The sequence below is a fragment of the Balaenoptera borealis genome, assembly GCF_965194805.1.
Source record: "Balaenoptera borealis genome assembly, chromosome: 14".
In the NCBI taxonomy this organism is placed as follows: domain Eukaryota; kingdom Metazoa; phylum Chordata; class Mammalia; order Artiodactyla; family Balaenopteridae; genus Balaenoptera; species Balaenoptera borealis.
Window position 1 is genome coordinate 18502651 of NC_138875.1, and position 21205 is coordinate 18523855.

At 38.9% G+C, this 21205-nt stretch overlaps 1 long non-coding RNA gene across 1 annotated transcript in view; it reads right to left on the minus strand.

Annotated features, from left to right (window-relative positions):
• Window positions 1-20022, minus strand: part of LOC309610647 — a 35904-nt gene extending 15882 nt beyond the window's left edge. The window contains exon 1 of the long non-coding RNA XR_014234099.1: window positions 12824-20022. This is a non-coding gene — a long non-coding RNA (uncharacterized lncRNA). The remainder of the gene's footprint in view (window positions 1-12823) is intronic.
• Window positions 20023-21205: the final 1183 nt, after the last annotated feature.

The window sequence follows — 21205 nt, forward strand, 5'->3', positions numbered from 1 at the left end:
AAAGGCAGCAAGGGAAAAACAGCAAATAACACACAAGGGAATCCCCATAAGGTTAACATCTGATCTTTCAGCAGAAACTCTGCAAGCCAGAAGGGAGTGGCAGGATATACTTAAAGTGATGAAGGAGAAAAACCTACAACCAAGATTACTCTACCCAGCAAGGATCTCATTCAGATGTGATGGAGAAATTAAAACCTTTACAGACAAGCAAAAGCTGAGAGAGTTCAGCATCACCAAACCAGCTTTCCAACAAATGCTAAAGGAACTTCTCTAGGCAAGAAACATAAGAGAAGGAAAACACCTTCAATAACAAACCCAAAACATTTAAGAAAATGGGAATATGAACATACATATCGATAATTACCTTGAATGTAAATGGATTAAATGCTCCCACCAAAAGACACAGGCTGGCTGAATGGATACAAAAACAAGACCCATATATATGCTGTCTACAAGAGACCCACTTCAGACCTAGAGACACATATAGACTGAAAGTGAGGGGATGGAAAAAGATATTCCATGCAAATGGAAATCAAAAGAAAGCTGGAGTAGCAATTCTCATATCAGACAAAATAGACTTTAAAATAAAGACTATTACAAGAGACAAAGAAGGACACTATATAATGATCAAGGGATCGATCCAAGAGGAAGGTATAACAATTGTAAATATTTATGCACCCAACATAGGAGCACCTCAATACATAAGGCAAATACTAACAGCCATAAAAGGGGAAATCGACAGCAACACAATCATAGTAGGGGACTTTAACACCCCACTTTCACCAATGGACAGATCATCCAAAATGAAAATAAATAAGGAAACACAAGCTTTAAATGATACATTAAACAAGATGGACTTAATTGATATTTATAGGACATTCCACCCAAAAACAACAGAATACACATTTTTCTCAAGTGCTCATGGAACATTCTTCAGGATAGATCATATCTTGGGTCACAAATCAAGCGTTGGTAAATTTAAGAAAATTGAAATCGTATCAAGTATCTTTTCCGACCACAACGCTATGAGACTAGATATCAATTACAGGAAAAGATCTGTAAAAAATACAAACACATGGAGGCTACACAATACACTGCTTAATAACGAAGTGATCACTGAAGAAATCAAAGGGGAAATCAAAAAATACCTAGAAACAAATGACAATGGAGATACGACGACCCAAAACCTATGGGACGCAGCAAAAGCAGTGCTAAGAGGGAAGTTTATAGCAATACAAGCCTACCTCAAGAAACAGGAAACATCTTGAATAAACAACCTAACATTGCACCTAAAGCAATTAGAGAAAGAAGAACAAAAAAACCCCAAAGCCAGCAAAAGGAAAGAAATTATAAAGATCAGGTCAGAAATAAATGAAAAAGAAATGAAGGAAACAATAGCAAAAATCAATGAAACTAAAAGCTGGTTCTTTGAGAAGATAAACAAAATTGAGAAACCATTAGCCAGACTCATCAAGAGAAAAAGGGAGAAGACTCAAATCAATAGAATTAGAAATGAAAAAGGAGAAGTAACCACTGACACTGCAGAAATACAAAAGATCATGAGAGATTACTACAAGCAACTCTATGCCAATAAAATGGACAACCTGGAAGAAATGGACAGATTCTTAGAAATGCACAACCTTCCAAGACTGAACCAGGAAGAAATAGAAAATATGAACAGACCAATCACAAGCACTGAAATTGAAACTGTGATTAAAAACCTTCCAACAAACAAAAGCCCAGGACCAGATGGCTTCACAGGTGAATTCTATCAAACATTTAGAGAAGAGCCAACACCTATCCTTCTCAAACTCTTCCAAAATATTGCAGAGGGAGGAACACTCCCAAACTCATTCTACAAGGCCACCATCACCCTGATATCAAAACCAGACAAAGATGTCACAAAGAAAGAAAACTACAGGCCAGTATCACTGATGAACATAGATGCAAAAATCCTCAACAAAATACTAGCAAACAGAATCCAACTGCACATTAAAAGGATCATACACCATGATCAAGTGGGGTTTATCCCAGGAATGCAAGGATTCTTCAATATACGCAAATCAATCAATGTGATACACCATATTAACAAATTGAAGGAGAAAAACCATATGATCATCTCAATAGATGCAGAGAAAGCTTTCGACAAAATTCAACACCCATTTATGATAAAAGCCCTGCAGAAAGTAGGCGTAGAGGGAACTTTCCTCAACATAATAAAGGCCATATACGACAAACCCACAGCCAACATTGTCCTCAATGGTGAAAAACTGAAACCATTTCCACTAAGATCAGGAACAAGACAAGGTTGCCCACTCTCACCACTATTATTCAACATAGTTTTGGAAGTGTTAGCCACAGCAATCAGAGAAGACAAAGAAATAAAAGGAATCCAAATCAGAAAAGAAGAAGTAAAGCTGTCACTATTTGCAGATGACATGATACTATACATAGAGAATCCTAAAGATGCTACCAGAAAACTCCTAGAGCTAATTAATGAATTTGGTAAAGTAGCAGGATACAAAATTAATGCACAGAAATCTCTTGCATTTCTATACACTAATGACGAAAAATCTGAAAGTGAAATTAAGAAAACACTCCCATTTACCATTGCAACAAAAAGAATAAAATATCTAGGAATAAACCTACCTAAGGAGACAAAAGACCTGTATGCAGAAAATTATAAGACACTGATGAAAGAAATTAAAGATGATACAAATAGATGGAGAGATATACCATGTTCCTGGATTGGAAGAATCAACATTGTGAAAATGACTCTACTACCCAAAGCAATCTACAGATTCAATGCAATCCCTATCAAACTACCACTGGCATTTTTCACAGAACTAGAACAAAAAATTTCACAATTTGTTTGGAAACACAAAAGACCCCGAATAGCCAAAGCAATCTTGAGAACGAAAAATGGAGCTGGGGGAATCAGGCTCCCTGACTTCAGACTATATTACAAAGCTACAGTAATCGAGACAGTTTGGTACTGGCACAAAAACAGAAATATAGATCAATGGAACAGGATAGAAAGCCCAGAGATAAACCCACACACATATGGTCACCTTATATTTGATAAAGGAGGCAAGAATATACAGTGGAGAAAAGACAGCCTCTTCAATAAGTGGTGCTGGGAAAATTGGACAGATACATGTAAAAGTATGAAATTAGAACACTCCCTGACACCATGCACAAAAATAAACTCAAAATGGATTAAAGACCTAAATGTAAGGCCAGACACTATCAAACTCTTAGAGGAAAACATAGGCAGAACACTCTATGACATACATCACAGCAAGATTCTTTTTGACCCAGCTCCCAGAGAAATGGAAATAAGAACACAAATAAACAAATGGGACCTAATGAAACTTAAAAGCTTTTGCACAGCAAAGGAAACCATAAACAAGACCAAAAGACAACCCTCAGAATGGGAGAAAATATTTGCAAATGAAGCAACTGACAGAGGATTAATCTCCAAGATTTACAAGCAGCTCATGCAGCTCAATAACAAAAAAACGAACAACCCAATCCAAAAATGGGCAGAAGACCTAAATAGACATTTCTCCAAAGAAGATATACAGATTGCCAACAGACACATGAAAGAATGCTCAACATCATTAATCATTAGAGAAATGCAAATCAAAACTACAATGAGATATCATCTCACACTGATCAGAATGGCCATCATCAAAAAATCTAGAAACAATAAATGCTGGAGAGGGTGTGGAGGAAAGGGAACACTCTTGCACTGTTGGTGGGAATGTAAATTGATATAGCCACTATGGAGAACAGTATGGAGGTTCCTTAAAAAACTACAAATAGAACTACCATACGACCCAGCAATCCCACTACTGGGCATATACCCTGAGAAAACCATAGTTCAAAAAGAGTCATGTACCAAAATGTTCATTGCAGCTCTCTTTACAATAGCCAGGACATGGAAGCAACCTAAATGTCCATCGACAGATGAATGGATAAAGAAGATGTGGCACATATATACAATGGAATATTACTCAGCCATAAAAAGAAATGAAATGGAGGTATTTGTAATGAGGTGGATGGAGTTAGAGTCTGTCATACAGAGTGAAGTAAGTCAGAAAGAGAAAAACAAATACAGTATGCTAACACATATATACGGAATCTAAGGGAAAAAAAAAAAAAAGCCATGAAGAACCTAGTGGCAAGACGGGAATAAAGACACAGACCTACTAGAGAATGGACTTGAGGATATGGGGAGGGGGTGGGGTGAGATGTGACAGGGTAAGAGAGTGTCATGGACATATATACACTACCAAATGTAAAATAGATAGCTAGTGGGAAGCAGCCACATAGCACAGGGAGATCAGCTCGGTGCTTTGTGACCACCTAGAGGGGTGGGATGGGGAGGGTGGGAGGGAGGGAGATGCAAGAGGGAAGAGATATGGGAACATATTGTATGTGTATAACTGATTCACTCTGTTATAAAGCAGAAGCTAACACACCATTGTAAGGCAATTATACTTCAATAAAGATGTTTAAAAAAAAAAAAAAGATCATTTCTTGGTTTCACTCAAGAGGAGGGATCTATTTCTTTGCACTAAATTCAAATTCCACATTTTTTTAATTATTAAAAGGGTTTGAAAACTTCCTGATTGTTGTCCAAGACTAATCTGTTAATTTTAGTGAAAAAGTTTTGAGATCTTATCCAGTACGGATAGCTATTACAGGTCCTGGCTGGCAAAAACAATCTAGCATACCTCTGGTCATCAAAGAGACTATCATCTTTTTCCTGATTCCAATCTCTTCAACACATAGTCTGCACCACTTAAATTCCATTTTTATACTATTGATAAACTTTTCTTAGGCACCTGTTGTGCGCTATGATGTGTGACGTATACTTGAGCTACAAGATTTTAAGACACCTCTAACCCGAAAGAACTCACATTCAAGTTGTTCGCTTGTATAAAACCATCAGTGGCTTCCTGATATCAACTACCTCAAACCCAACCTTCTCTGCAAAGCGCTTACTCCAGTGCTCAGTAGTCGTTCTCGACTCTAAACTTATAGACTAGGAGTGTCATATTGTTTCGTTGTTCTAATTGTCTCTTATGTTTTAATTTTATCTTGGCAATGACACTATAATCTACTTAAGAGCAGGGATCACTGCTCACAATCATTCTTTTCGGTCACACACAAGACAAGGAATTACTTCTTTGGCTTTCAGTCCAAAGAGGCCTTTCATCTCATGATGATTTAAAGGACTTTAAAGGACTTGTTGACTGATTTCAAGGATTAACTCCAACACCAGAGAATTTTCCTCTGAGTTAAAAATTCCACTTAGTTCTTTAATACAAAAATTATCACTGAGATTTATGAAAAAAATTGAGTTTTAAAAAAGATGTTTGAGCGGAAAGAGGAGAGAAAACATCGTTAGTCGTACGACATCTGAAGTTTCATCTCGGTTCTTCTTAATTATCAATCATAATTTTGATTTTTCTTTCACCCAATTGCATCTGTCATTTTGCCAATCAGGCCAAGACTGTATTCCCATTATCTTGCTATTTCAGAGAAATGTAAGGCCAAATCCTTTTATAACTTTCTTATGATAACTATACTCTATGGTCAGATTACTTAGCTTTTGAGTATGAAAGAAAGGAAGTGTCTCACTTTAGGCAAAGCTGTAGAGTAGGGGAGTAGTTCTCCCTGCCTCATGGCCAAACATGAACTGATAACCTGACACTGAACGGAGCCAGCTGACAGGATCCAGGACTAGACCTTCTTGTGTCCACTGGGGCAGGGAGAAAGCCACCGATGAGTTCAGTGGCTAAGAAGCTCAGTGTGTCCTGCAGAATACAGCATCTGATGGGGAGAACACTGGCAGGGAGAGATGGTATCTACTTTCTAACGCACAGTCATGGATGAACTGTAGTAATGGAGGGTCTAGGAAAAGATGAAAATAGGATTCCAAAGAGGTATCTGGCCAGTCGGTGGGTAGGACCTAGTGCCTGGTCTATTTGGTTTAAAGACTTGGAAGTATAAGGCACATCTTCAGGCCTAAATGGGCTAGAAGAACAGTTGAGTCACCAACCCAACCACCAGATTAGCCCAGCCTGACCCAAGGGAACATGTTAAAAGTCCAATTAGGGCTTCCCTGGTGGCGCAGTGGTTGAGAACCTGCCTGCCGATGCAGGGGACACGGGTTCGAGCCCTGGTCTGGGAGGATCCCACATGCCACAGAGCAACTAGGCCCGTGAGCCACAGCTACTGAGCCTGCGCGTCTGGAGCCTGTGCTCCGCAACAAGAGAGGCCGCGATAGTGAGAGGCCCGCGCACCGCGATGAAGAGTGGCCCCCCCTTGCCACAACTGGAGAAAGCCCTCGCACAGAAACGAAGACCCAACACAGCCAAGAATGAATAAATAAATAAATAATAATTAAAAAAAAAAAAAAAAAAAAAAGTCCAGTTAAACAGAACAGGGTGTGCAGCAAGAGTAATTGGGGGCTCCAATAATCCCTGCAGGATGAAGCAAGCTTGTCTCATAGGTAAGGTTAAGGGGCCTTCAGGACACTAGAAATCCAGGCAGATGTGAACTCCATCTTCACTCTAAGTATTTCTAATTCTCCATGCAATAATAATAAGGATGCCACTATAAATAATAATTCAAGACTCCACTCCTACAAGTATATTATATTCTAAGTGGAGCCTTCCAAAGTCTCCAACAATGATGTTGAGGGTCAAGTGCCAAGGATGGAGGTAGTTTCTAAGGCCCTCAGTTCACATTGGTTTCGCCTTCTCAGAAGACTCACCCGACATGGAGACCTGCCTGGTCCAAAGTCAACTGCACTTAGTGGGTTTTCTTTGCACTGAGGAGGCAAGCAGAATACCTTAGTGCAGGAGTCAGTAAGTTACAGCCATAGGACAAATCTGGACCACTACCTGTTTTTATTAAATAAAGCTGTATTCAGGAATTCCCTGGCAGTCCAGTGGTTAGGACTCCGCATTCTCACTGCCTAGGGCCTGGGTTCAATTGCTGGTCAGGGAACTAAAATCCTGCAAGCCACGTGGCATGGCCAAATAAATAAATAGAATTTTAAAAAGCTTTATTGGAACAGAGCCACACAATTCATTTACATATTATCTGTTACAGCTTTTGAACTACCACAACAGAGTTGAGTAGTTGTGACAGAGACTGTATGGGCTGCAAAGCCTAAGAAATTTACTAACTGGCTCTTTACAGATGGTGGACAGTAGGGTTGGACTGCTGCAGTTCAGTCCCTATCTTCACTTTTTGCTAGGCAGGTGCTATGGTCTGAATGTCCCAAAATTCATATGTTGAAACCTAACCCCAATATGATGGTATTAGGAGGTGAGGACCTTTGGAAGGTGATTAGGTCATAAGGGTGGAGCCCTCAGGAATGGGATTAGTGCCCTTATAAAAGCAGCTGAGACAGCTCCCTTGCATACTCCACCATGTGAGGTTACAACTAGCAAGTACTGTCTGTGAACCAGAATGTGGGCTCTCACCAGACACTGAATCTGCCAGCACCTTGATCTTGGACTTCCCACCCTCCAGAACTGTGAGAAATAAACTTCTGTTGTTTATAAGCCATCCAGTCTATGGTATTTTGTTATAGCAGCCCAAAGTGATGAAGAGAGCAGGAAACTTTGGGAAGATCACTTTTAACTGTGTAGGCCTCATCCTTTAAAAGAGTGATAATAATGTATCTTCCTTTATATAGTAGCTATAAAAATCCAGTGTAATAATACATGGAATGCATCTAGTGCAGTGTCTGGTATGTAATAAGCACTCAGTAAATACTAACTATTTTGCTCTCCATCAGGTAAGAGTAAAATTGTATTCAAGTAAAATTTGCTTCTAATATAGAGCCTATAAAGCAAAAGGGCACTCTTGATAAAGGTACCAAAACAGACACTAGCCCAAATCAGCTCAATCCAGATAAGGCTCTTGGTTTAATATTGTCGATATCAAAATTTTTAAGAAGATCAATAATCATCCTTTATTGCTGGGATTCTCTACCATATCTTGTAAATTGCTTTAAACAGGTACTTAAAGTTTTCTGTAGGACTCTGTCAAATGCAGATAAGGGTCGTGAAGGAAAAATTTACATTTCATCAGTGTTAACAATTTATTAAACCTCATGAAAATGTACATTATTGTGTTTTGGGGGTGATGTTTTATATTACAATCCCTGGGACATACTTTGAAAATAACCATTTCATTGTCTCAGCTTACATCTTAAAACATCTCAAATTCTCTCTTCAACTCACAATGCCATTCATTAAATTCCTTATTCCAAGGAACCATAAATGCAGTAATCTAGACCCTGATAAAGGCTTTGAAGTAGTCCCATAGGATACTTGGGGTGGAGCAGGATGGAACGTTAGTGTCAAAGAAGCATATTATTTGATTCTCAGTATAATTAATAAACTCTTTCTCTCCCCCACAGGAATCTGCTAAATCTCCAACTCTTATTTGTGTTGAAGCAAAAGATTTAGTTACCTACCTAACAGAAAAGGGAAAAAGATCTGAAAAAGGCTTTAGGTATTTAGTAGTTTAAACCCTGCATAAATTGGAGATTTGAATAAAAAATCAGCCCTGGTATTTTTCTATGAAAATGGTGAACAGAAGGAATATATGTGCTCAGAGGAATACCGTTTCATGCCAAACATCAATCAACCCGGCTTTAGAAGCCTATTTATAATACTACGGGGGTTCTGGACAGTGCACTTGACACTGTGAGGACCAATCCATGACATCAGATCGTGAACAATTGAAGGCTTTACAAATAATTAAAACTCTGTTTGAAAACGGAGATGTTTTCCACAGTTTTCCCGTATATGCACGACATCATCGATATTCAAGAGTGTAAATATTGACTAGTTATTGCTGGTAGCCAGAAGGAGCAAAATCCCCCTTGAAATAATAATGTGGAGTGTGTGTATATAACATATACATATGTATGCACACACATATGCATAGAGATGTTAAATATATAGTCATATAAGGAGAGAAAATATAGATTTCACTTTATATGACAGTTGAATAGCTATACTTTAAACAACCCATGTTCACTGCCAGTACAGTTCTAGTGTGAGTGTGTATGTGTGTGTGTGTGCTATGCAAAGAAGACGCAAAAATATTTCCGAAATGTTTTATCTGTGATCTTTTTTCTTAACATGAGAATGAGAGATATAACAAAGCGCACCTTTTACCGTTAAAAAAAATCTCTCCACTGTTTAAACTGGGATCTAGAACTATGCAGTTTTAGAGCTTGCAGGGACAGAATTAATAATCTTGCCTAGTTTTCCTAATATTTTAAGCCCACCTTAAATCCTTCTGGGGTGGAAGCAAAGCACAACTAATAAATTAATTAAACTCCTGGAAATGGCTCCTTCATTTTACAGTTTTTCATGGAAGAGACATGGGATTTTAAAAAAATTTTGAGATTAAAAAAAAAATCCCTCAGAATTATTATTTCAATTTGCTCATTTAACAGAGCACTCCTTAAAGTTCTCGGCACACTTTGGTAGCGTGAAGATATAGAAGAAACAAAAGCCATTACCCTTTCTCCAAGGAGCTTCTGATTCAGTGCCAGAGGTAACATACACGTGTAAGTTTTCTAAATCAGGGAATGGGGCTCTCTATAAGGAGAGCTCATGGTGGGGTACAAACAGTAAGTGCAGAAAGGGAAGAGAGAGCAATTTGTGCAGGTGAGAATTGTCAGGAAAGAGGGGAGCCTCACTCTAGAGCGTAATTAAATGCAGACACTGGACGGCTGGGGTGGGGGTGAGCAGAGGAAAGCAATGCCGACCGGAGGAACGGCCCAGCAAAGAGGTAAAGGGGAATGCGCATGGTGTGCTGGGAGAAATAAGAACACGGGAGTGGAATGAATTTGATCCGTTAAAACCTGCCGTGGTCTTCTGAGTGGGTTTCAGCGCTCCGAGATTAAGTGCGAGGAAAGGAGCATCCCAGGAACCAGCGAGAGAAGTGGGATCTTCAGATCCATTTTTGGCTTGACCAGACCCCCACTCAGCCAGAATCACACATAGAAAAATAAATGCACCCAAAGCTCCCCCTTGACTTATGAGGTGAAAGAATCATGATAATATCGACCTATTTATTATAATGAACACTGAAGTTTGTCCCTTAGCTGATCTGACCAGCTCTCAGCGGGGATTATGTTCCTGCATTTTTTACACTCCCCATAGTGTGGACCAAAGGCAGGACTAACTAAACACATGTTAGCAAATTGTTGAAGGCCACTGTGATGAATGTACACAGTGGACTGCGTGGAATTTCCCCCGCAGCCTTTACCGGTGACCAGAGCCCACAGAGGTCTCTGAACCCAGGTGTTTAAAAGCCATTAAAAGTATAGGATACCATTGGGATAGGAGATATCGTCTAGAATTAAAGGCCCTACTGGTCGAGGTGGTTTGTACCAGAGCCCCGTGATATCTCTCTGGTATCTTTTTGCACAGAGAGAAATGTGTGAAAATTATTCAGTCAGATGAATAACTATAGACTAACAAAAGAGAACAATTCCGGACAAAAAGTAATCCAATTTGATTCCAAGAGTAATCCCATCCACAGGGCAACCTGCCACATCCCCACCTCAAATCGTGCTTTGTCAACTTATTCTCTGACAAGGCATGGATTCCTCTTCCAACTCTTGACAGAAATGGCATTAGCTAAGAAAGGCAGGTCTACACTGACAAGGTGACGTAAAGAATCCAAAAGAATCAAAGCCTGGAGACCTTGATCTGAAATGTTCTGCACGTGAGCATGGAAGTGTGCTTTTTATTTAAAGAAATAATCCAGATAATTTCTTTTTCCTTCTGCTTGTGTAGACGTGTTTCCTTACAATTCTTTTCAATCCGCCTGAATACGGGAGAGCACCAGGGGGAGCTCACACATCTTCCTTCTTTTTCTCCCCCTCTCGAAGAAGGTCGGCTCTTGTATCCCAGGGAAAGGGTGGGTCAAAACAAGATATATGAAATAATACAGTCGTGTAAATGCACAGGTAATTTATCCTGTAAAAATATTCTAGATTCTTTTAGAGTGTTCTGCAGTACAGTCCTCATACTGGGGCATCCAGTCAACTCAGCTGGCTTTGAGATGTGGCCTCCTAAAAACTCCTGAATTAAAAAAAACATCCCTGAGCTGCCCCTGTGTCTCCCTTACAAAAAAAAAAAAAAAGAGAGAGAGACAGAGACAGAAAGAGGCAAAGAAGGTGGGGGAGGCAGAGAGAGAGAAAGTTTCTGCTTCAATTTGAAATGACATTTTTTAGAACACTTCAATTTTAATCACAGTGGAGGGTAATGGAAGGGATTTGGGTTTTTGGTTTTCCACATTGATCAATGGGATTGATTTTTTTGTTGTTGTTGTTATTTTAAAGATGAGAACTAGTCACCTTTCTCTCTCTCTTAATCTCTCTCTCTCCAGAATTGAAAACATGAGACAAGGAGGAGAAACTCAAAATATATAATTAACTGTTATATTATCAATATGAGTGGAGAGACTCAATGGCACAAAGAACCCTAAAGGACTAGATAATCCCCAGGTCTGACTCCCTGATGATGTGTTTGTGACACTGACATTCAGAGTGTGGAGAGCCCTAGCCTGCCCCAACTGGTGAGAGGGAGAGAGAAAAGACCCCCTGCATCTGATACTTGATGCACAGAAAATGCTCTTCACTCACTGCTTTAAAGAAATGACATATTTCTAATCCTAAATTTCAAATCCTCAGATTACAAAATCATTAGAGAGTCTAGCCCTGCAAGATCCTTCATGAGGTCATCTGACCAACCCTCTACTTGAAGGCAGGTGAGATATAACTGTTTTAAATTTTACTTTATAGATGAAGCAATTCAGGTTCAGAGAGGAATATTAAGGGCCTGGGTCACGCAGTGAAACGATTTTTGTCTGTAAATTAAAAACCCACTCAGCGTCCAGTTCCCCATCCCCACCGATGCCCCCTTATAAAACTGTAAATAACGTGTTTTTTTAAAAAAAATATTCCAGGTCTAAACTTTGAACGACCCACAACCTTAAAGAGGAAAGAGATGAACGAATCATAAGGGAGTGTAGAATAATTAAAAATTGAGGTCGCTGAACACCTGGGGGAAATGCTGGGATTGATCAAAGATCCCATCAAATGTGGATTTCCCCCGGATGGGAGGCGGCTGAACAAGGAAACCGCGGGGCCAGCCGAGAAGACTGCGCCTCTTGGGTCCCCCGTGTCGCGCTGCAGCACGATCGGCGACAAGGCCGGGCGAGGCAGCTGCAGGAGGGGGGCGGGGGGGGCTGGGCGGAGGCACCGCGTGGCGAGGCCGGCGGCGACAGCGGCCGGACCCGGACGGTGCTGCCGGGAGCCCCGGGGCGGCGCAGCGACCGCGAGGAGCGCGCTTCGAGCCCGACTTGCAGGAAGATCGCGTGGCGCTCGGCCCGCGACAGAGACAGCGGCGCCCCAGGAGCGCGCGGGGCGCACGGGGGGGCACGCCCACCGCGGGACGAGGAGCTGCGGTCACCGCCGCCGGGGCGGGGACAGCGACGCCACCCCACCCCCCGCGGCCCGCGGGACAGGCTCAGGCCCCGCCGCCGAGCCGGTCCAGACCGCTCGGAGTGATAGTCAAGATGCAGCCAGCGGAGGCTCAGACCGCGAGGTGCAGATCCAAGGCTCTGCGTCGGCGTGGAAGGAGGGCCGGCGGCAGAGGGACAGGGTTTTTAATCGGGACAATCGTCCTGGGCGTAGTTCAGACTTATTTCCCCCCCCCCCTACAGGGGTCGACCATCCGAGGTTCAACTGCCTGCGACTCACATGTCACTGCAGCAGAGTTTCCCTGCGACTTCGGTGGCGGGAGGCCGAGCACCTGTGCTCCGTGCCTCTAGTAGGGACAGCTGTACGTATCCCTCGGGCCCGCCGACCGCACCATCTGACCAGCGGGGAACGAAATCTGAGCCTCGGAATTTATACGCCCCCGCGCACGTTCCTTTTCGGATAAATCTCCTAGGGAGAGAGGATCGTTATTCTCCACTCAGAGATTATTCAGGGAGATGTCCTCGGCGGGATAGGTAGACATATGACAGCCCAAGGAAGATATGTAAAACTTTAAATTGTAGACACTTAAGCACCAAGTGTCTGGAGCCCTGAAGGAAAAAAAAAAAAAAAGATTATCCATCATCAGAAACTTCCAGGGCATTTTCTAAATCAGTGGATGTACTAACCAGAGAGTGTGGGAATTTTTGAATACAGAATTCATATTCCTTAAACTGGGGAAGTGGGTGCTTCAACTCTTTTCCAGCTGTAGGATTTTAGGTCCCTAATTCCTTGGTTTTGACCACCAGGAAGAATTCCTTATAATCAAGTCGGCAAAAGCATTGCTATTAAATATTACTGGGTGGGAAATATTTCGTTCCCCCAGCTCATTGTATCATATTCACCATAAACATTTCTGTGATCCAGGATGTTTGATATTGGCCAGGCTTTCACAAGAGCCAGGGCCAGGTGTTAAACGTCCTCACAGCACCTTGCCCTTGTGCAGAGAAGGGACCCTAACGGCTGCTGCTGTTGGACGATGAATAGGAAGTTGGTTAGGAAAAGCATCTTTCTGTTTTTTCTTACTTTAAACCTATGCTCTTGACAAGCATTCCTTCTTTGACCACGGAAGGAAGATTATTTAATCGATAACTTTGAGTGCCTTCTCTGTCACTCCAGGTTTTTGGGTTGTTGTTGTTTGGGGGGAGGGTTTTTGGGGGGGAGAGGAGCTAAGTGGAAAGGGAGACAGAACAGAGATTTATCTCTGGCTTTATACAAACCCTATTAGGTCTTGTTTTTAACGTGATGTGGAATGGGGAGGTTACAATAAGTACATGATTGGAAAATAAGGTCTCTTGGAAAAGAATTAAGGAATAGGAATTTAGTGTCCTGGAGAAAAAAGGTCAAGAAAACCTTTAGGAGGACACAGTAACTTTTACATAGAAAAAATACCAATATACAAAGGAGAGGGGGGAGTGGAATAAGGAAGTATACCTTCCCGAGCCACCCATCTATCCAAAACTTTATTTGCACTATATCATTTAATTCTTTCCACAACTTTAGGAGAAGGATATGAATTTTAATCCAATCCTCCTTTTACAGAGGAGAAATCTGTAGCTCAGAGGCCCAAAGTAAATTGCCTCAGGGCCTACAGCTTGTTAGGAGCTATAGAATTGATTAAGGAGTAAAGAAGAATTTCTTGAGAATTAGTGTTTTTAAATCTTGATTAGTTACAGAGGGAAAACGGGAAATTAATTACCTTCTGGGGGGATCTTTAGATTAGTGGGGGGAAATGATGTTAAGAAAGACTAGCCCGTGAATTTTCTTGTTCCCTATTATGTGGCTTCAGGAAAGGTGTGATAATTTGTGACAACTGAATGGTGCCCAAATCCACTTAGTAATGTTCTTTTCAACTGATAGATCTACTAGTTATAATTAGGCACATGTCCTTATCCTTCAGGAAATTTCTGTTATTTGGGAGAAAACTGAAAAACTTTAGACTCTTTCCAATTTAAGAACAATTGGTATTTTACTTGGGAAATAGACAACTATCTTGTATGACTGAATTTAAAAGGCTTGGAAAAGAGTCCTGAGGGTCCAAAGTACTGGCCCTACCAACTGCGAATAAGCGTGGCTCTTGAATCAGACAACTCCGGAACCTGTACTAGCTATGGCTAGCTGTGTGACCACAGGCAACTTTCTTAACCTCTCTGGGCTACAGCATTCCCATCTGTAAAATGAGGCAAATAAACCTTTGCAAGGTTATCATGAGGATAAATAAAATATTATGGGTGAAAGCCTTTAACAGGATGCCTGGTGTATAGTAGATGCTCAAAAGTGTTAGTGTAGCTTAGTGTGATTAAAGCATGTGAGAGCAGATTTTGAGAGGGTGGGAATGCACCAGACGTGGGGTGGGAGAAAGGAAGTGCCACTAACTTCAGATCTTTGACAATTTTGCCTGGGGCTGGCTCTGGGTGAAAGACATGGGTTGTCACCAGTGTGTGAATCTACTAAGACTCTGGGAAGAGGACAGATAACTATAAAAGCAAGCCAGGAAGGTCTGAGAAGGTGGAGGAGGATGATTATGGAAAGCTTGGAGCAAGTTATCTCCACATTGTAAATCTTGTTGATCTTGAGATCAAACAATACTTTCAGAAACTGCAAGAAATAAAGGCTGAAACAAAATGCCACTGTGAAATTTCTATACTAGTTAGTAATGATGGCATAAGACAAAAATGTCTGTGTTCTCAAAGAAACCTTGAGCTGCTAAGGAAATTTTATTCTTCGATTTTTTCAATCGAGGTATTTTAACCACTTTTTAAAAAACTAATTATACACGAATTTTGCCTAGTTATTATTTACTACCGCTCTGCCAAAAAAAAAAAAAAAAAGAGGTTATTACTTTGGGACTTGTGTTTGAATAGAACTGTGAAACTCTGCTTTAAAAAATATTACAAAACAATTCACCAATATGGTTTCCTCTGATGTTTTCTGCCAGGTAAAATCTAGATTAATTCTAGAGATTTTTCTTTTAAAATAATGATTTCTTTTCTGATTATGAAAGTGACACATGCTCATTGTAGACAACTTAGTATAAGTATACAATGAGAGCATAAACTATAAAGAAGAAAACAAGTATTTATTCCCATCAATAAGAGTTAACCACTGTTGCTGTTTTGGTGTTTTCCTTCCAGTCTTTTTACCTTTCTTTATTTTTTTTTTGGCTTGAACTATTGTGTATAAAATTTTGCATTCTACTGTTTCTACTTATTTTCCCCCATGTCACTAAAAATCATTTTTTACTTCATTTTTTTGTTGTTGTTTCTATTTTTTTATTATTATTAGTTTATTGAAGTTGATTTACAATGTTGTGTGAGTTTCAGGTGTACAGCAAAGTGATTCAGATATATGTAATACATATATATATATTCTTTTTCAGATTCTTTTCCCTTATAGGTTATTACAAAATATTAAGTATAGTTCCCTGTGTTACACACTAGGTCCTTGATGGTTATCTATTTTATATATGGTAGTGTGTATGTGTTAATCCCAAACTACTAATTTACTTCAATTTTAATGACTGCTAATTTTGCATCATGCCAGTATAACATAAATACTTCTCTTGCTGAATGTTTGTAGATTTTGGTTTTTGCTATTGTAAATTATGCTAAAATGAAGATCTGTGTGTGTAAGTCTTTGAGTTGAAGATTATTTTGTAGGGTAGACTTCTATAATTAGAACTACTAGATCCATATATATAAATCTTTTTTAAGGCTCTTAAAATATATGATCAAAATGATTTTTAGGAGTAGTTACAGCAATTTTCAGTCTTAGCAGCAATATGTGAGTAATGCTGCTTTCTCCTACTATCCCTAGTAGTGATTAATATTATTGCCCAAAAAAACCTTTTCTAACTTGATAGGTTAAAAAAACAAAAGGTTTTCTTGTCTTATTTTTATTTATTTGGGATTACTGTCATTAAACAGCTTTATCAGATATTCCTTAGCCATTTCCTCTTTTGTGAATTACGTATTAATGTCCTTTGACAATTTTTCTATTGAGACCTTAATGGTTTCATAGTCTATTTATCTAAACCCTTTATATCAATCCTTTTTTTGTAATTGTGGCAAATGGTTTCCTCCCCATTTTACTCTTTGCTTTTTAATTTTGTTCATGATTTTTGATATATAAAATTTAAATTTTTTATTTAGGTAAATGTATCAAGCATTTCTTGATGATTGTTTCCTTTGTTTTCTGTTGCTGTACGGAAAATCAGATGATCACCTATTTTTTTCTACTTCTATTTTTATAATGGTTTTCTTTTTTTAACATTTAATTATTTATTCCTTCTGTAATTTATTGTCCTGTGAGGTGAGATACAATGTTTTCACCCAAGTGTTAGGCAGTTTTTCCAATACCATCAATTCAACATCCTTCCCTTCCCCACTGATTCACTGCACATCTGCGTCAAAGACCTCTTTTGATTGATACAGATACAGAGATGAACACCAGTCACAATAGAGTAGTAAACTGCCAGTACTACAGGGACATCAACCAATTAGAACAGACACCAATTACCATAAGCATCAGTTTGGCCAGTGAGTGTATCCCAGCTGAGGACTAGCCCTACAGAGATGACCTGAGAAACTCCTCCATAAACAAGAACATGACATTTCCTTTCAAAGAAAGATCTTGTTTAATTGATCGTACTTAACATGTTTTTTTATTATGGAAAACTTTTTTTATTTTTAACTTTTTATTATGGAAAATTTCAAACATACACAGAAGTTGAAAAAGGAGTGTAATACATCCCCATGACTCCATCAATTAGCTTCAAGAATTATCAATACATGGCCACTCTCATCTCATCTATATCATTCTCTTGCCCCTCTCCATTTTTTTTTTTAATATACAGTAGGTCCTTGAGGGTTATTTTTTATTGTATTTTTATTTTATATTATTTTTTTATTTCAACTTAATTTCTTTCATTATGAGATTGCAATTTTTACATATTCAAAAACAATTTGTATTTTTTCTATAAACCATGTGTTCATAACTTTTACCTGATTCATTTTATTTTAATTTTATGTATTTTTTATACAGCAGGTTCTTATTAGTCATCAATTTTATACACATCAGTGAATACATGTCAATCCCAATCTCCCAATTCATCCCACCACCACCCCACCCACCACTGCTTTCCCCCCCTTGGTGTCCATACGTTTGTTCTCTACATCTGTGCCTCTATTTCTACCTTGCAGACTGGTTCATCTGTACCATTTTTGTACATTCCACATATATACGTTAGTACACAGTATTTGTTTTTCTCTTTCTGACTTACTTCACCTTGTATGACAGTCTCTAGGTCCATCCACGTCTCTACAAATGACCCAATTTCGTTCCTTTTTATGGCTGAGTAATATTCCATTGTATATATGTACCACATCTTCTTTATCCATTTATCCGTCGATGGGCATTTAGGTTGCTTCCATGACCTGGCTATCGTAAATAGTGCTGCAATGAACATTGTGGTGCATGAGTCTTTTTGAATATGGTTTTCTCTGGGTATGTGCCCAGTAGTGGGATCGCTGGATCATATGGTAATTCTATTTTTAGTTTATTAAGGAACCTCTATACTGTTCTCCATAGTGGCTGTATCAATTTACGTTCCCACCAACAGTGCGAGAGGGTTCCCTTTTCTCCACACCCTCTCCAGCATTTGTTGTTTGTAGATTTTCTGATGATGCCCATTCTAACTGGTATGAGGTGATACCTCATTGTAGTTTTCATTTACATTTCTCTAATAATTAGTGATGTTGAGCAGCTTTTCATGTGCCTCTTGCCCATCTATATGTCTTCTTTGGAGAAATGTCTATTTAGGTCTTCTGCCCATTTTTTGATTGCATTGTTTGTTTTTTTAATATTGAGCTGCATGAGCTCTTTATATATTTTGGAGATTAATCGTTTGTCCATTGATTCACTTGCAAATTTTTTCTCCCATTCTGAGGGTTGCCTTTTCATCTTCTTTATACTTTCCTTGGCTGTGCAAAAGCTTTTAAGTTTCATTAGGTCCCATTTGTTTATTTTTGTTTTTATTTCCATTACTCTAGGAGGTGGGTCAAAAAAGATCTTGCTGTGATTTATGTCAAAGTGTGTTCTTCCTATGGTTTCCTCTAAGAGTTTTATAGTGTCCAGTCGTACATTTAGGTCTTCAATCCATTTTTAGTTTATTTTTGTGTATGTGTTAGGGAATATTCTAATTTCATTCTTTTACATGTAGCTGTCCAGTTTTCCCAGCTCCACTTATTGAAGGGGCTGTCTTTTCTCCATTGTATATCCTTGTCTCCTTTGTCATAGATTAGTAGACCACAGGTGCATGGGTTTATCTCTGGGCTTTCTATCCTGTTCCATTGATCTACAATTCTGTTTTTGTGCCTGTACCATATTGTCTTGATTACTGTAGCTTTGTAGTATAGTCTGAAGTCAAGGAGTCTGATTCCTCCTGCTCTGTTTTTTTCCCTCAAGACTGCTTTGGCTATTCGGGGTCTTTTGTGTTTCCATAAAAATTTTAAGATTTTTTTGTTCTAGTTCTGTAAAAAATGCCATTGGTAATTTGATAGGGATTGCATTGAATCTGTAGACTGCTTTGGGTAGTATAGTCATTTTCACAATATTGATTCTTCCAATCCAAAAACATGGTATATCTCTCCCTCTGTTTGTCTCATCTTTGATTTCTTTCATCAGTGTCTTATAGTTTTCTGCATACAGGTCTTTTACCTCCTTAGGTAGGTTTATTCCTGGGTATTTTATTCTATTTCTTGCAATGGTGATGGGATCGTTCCCTTAATTTCTCTTTCTGATATTCTGTTGTTAGTGTATAGGAATGCAAGAGATTTCTGTGCATTAATTTTGTATCCTGCAACTTTACCATTTTCAGTGATTAGCTCTAGTAGTTTTCTGGTGGCATCTTTAGGATTCTCTATGTATAGTATCATGTCATCTGCAAACAGTGACAGTTTTACTTCCTCCTTTCCAATTTGTATTCCTTTTATTTCTTTTTCTTCTCTGATTGCCATGGGTAGGACTTCCAAAACTATGTTGAATAATTGTGGCGAGAGTAGACATCCTTGTCTTGTTCCTGATCTTAGAGGAAATGCTTTCAGTTTTTCACCATTGAGAATGATGTTGGCTGTGGGTTTGTCATATATGGCCTTTATTGTGTTGAAGTAGGTTTCCTCTTTGCCCACTTTCTGGAGATTTTTTATCATAAATGGGTGTTGAATTTTGTCAAAAGCTTTTTCTGCATCTCTTGAGATGATCATATGGTTTTTATCCTTCAATTTGTTAATATGGTGTATCACATTGATTGATTTGCACAAATTGAAGAATCCTTGCATCCCTAGGATAAATCCCACTTGATCATGGTGTATGATACTTTTAATGTGTTGTTGGATTCTGTTTGCTAGTATTTTGTTGAGGATTTTTGCATCTATGTTCATCAGTGATATTGGTCGGTGATTTTCTTTTTTTGTAGTATCTTTGTCTGGTTTTGGTATCAAGGTGATGGTGGCCTCAAAGAATGAGTTTGGGAGTGTTCCTTCCTCTGCAATTTTTTGGAAGAGTTTGAGAAGAATCAGTGTTAGCTCGTCTCTAAACGTTTGATAGAATTCACCTGTGAAGCCACCTGGTACTGGACTTTTGTTTTTTGTAAGATTTTTAATCACAGTTTCAATTTCATTACTTGTGATAAGTCTGTTCATATTTTCTATTTCTTCCTGGTTCAGTCTGGGAGGGTTTACCTGAATTCCAAGAATTGACCATTTGTTCGGGGTTGCCCATTTCATTGGCATACAGTTGCTTGTAGTAGTCTCTTATGATGCTTTGTATTTCTGTGTTGTCCATTGTAACTTATCCTTTTTCATGTCTAATTTTATTGATTTGAGTCCTCTCCCTCTTTTTCTTGATGACTCTGGCTAAAAGTTTATCAATTTTGTTTATCTTCTCAAAGAACCAGCTTTTAGTTTTATTGATCTTTGCTATTGTTTTCTTTGTTTCTATTTCATTTATTTCTGCTCTGATCTTTATGATTTCTTTCCGTCTACTAACTTTGGGTTTTGTTTGTTCTTCTTTCTCTAGTTCCTTTAAGTGTAAGGTTAGACTGTTTATTTGAGATTTTTCTTGTTTCTTGAGGTAGGATTGTATTGCTATGAACTTCCCTCTTAAAGCTGCTTTTGCTGCATCCCATAGATTTTGGATCGTCATGTTTTCATCGTCTTTTGCCTCTAGGTATTTTTTGATTTCCTCTTTTATTTCTTCAGTGATCTCTTGATTATTTAGTAATGTATTATTTAGCCTCCATGTGTTTGTGTTTTTTACGGGTTTTTTTCCCCCTGTAATTGATTTCTAATCTCACAGCATTGTGGTCAGAAAAGATGCTTGATATGATTTAATTTTCTTAAATTTACTGAGGCTTGATTTGTGACCCAAAATGTGATCTACACTGGAGAATGTTCCATGTGCACTTGAGAAGAAAGTGTAATCTGCTGTTTTCAGGTGGAATGTCCTATAAATATCAATTAAATCTATCTGGTCTATTGTGTCATTTAAAGCTTCTGTTTCCTTACTAATTTTCTGTCTGGATGATCTGTCCCTGGTGTAGGTATG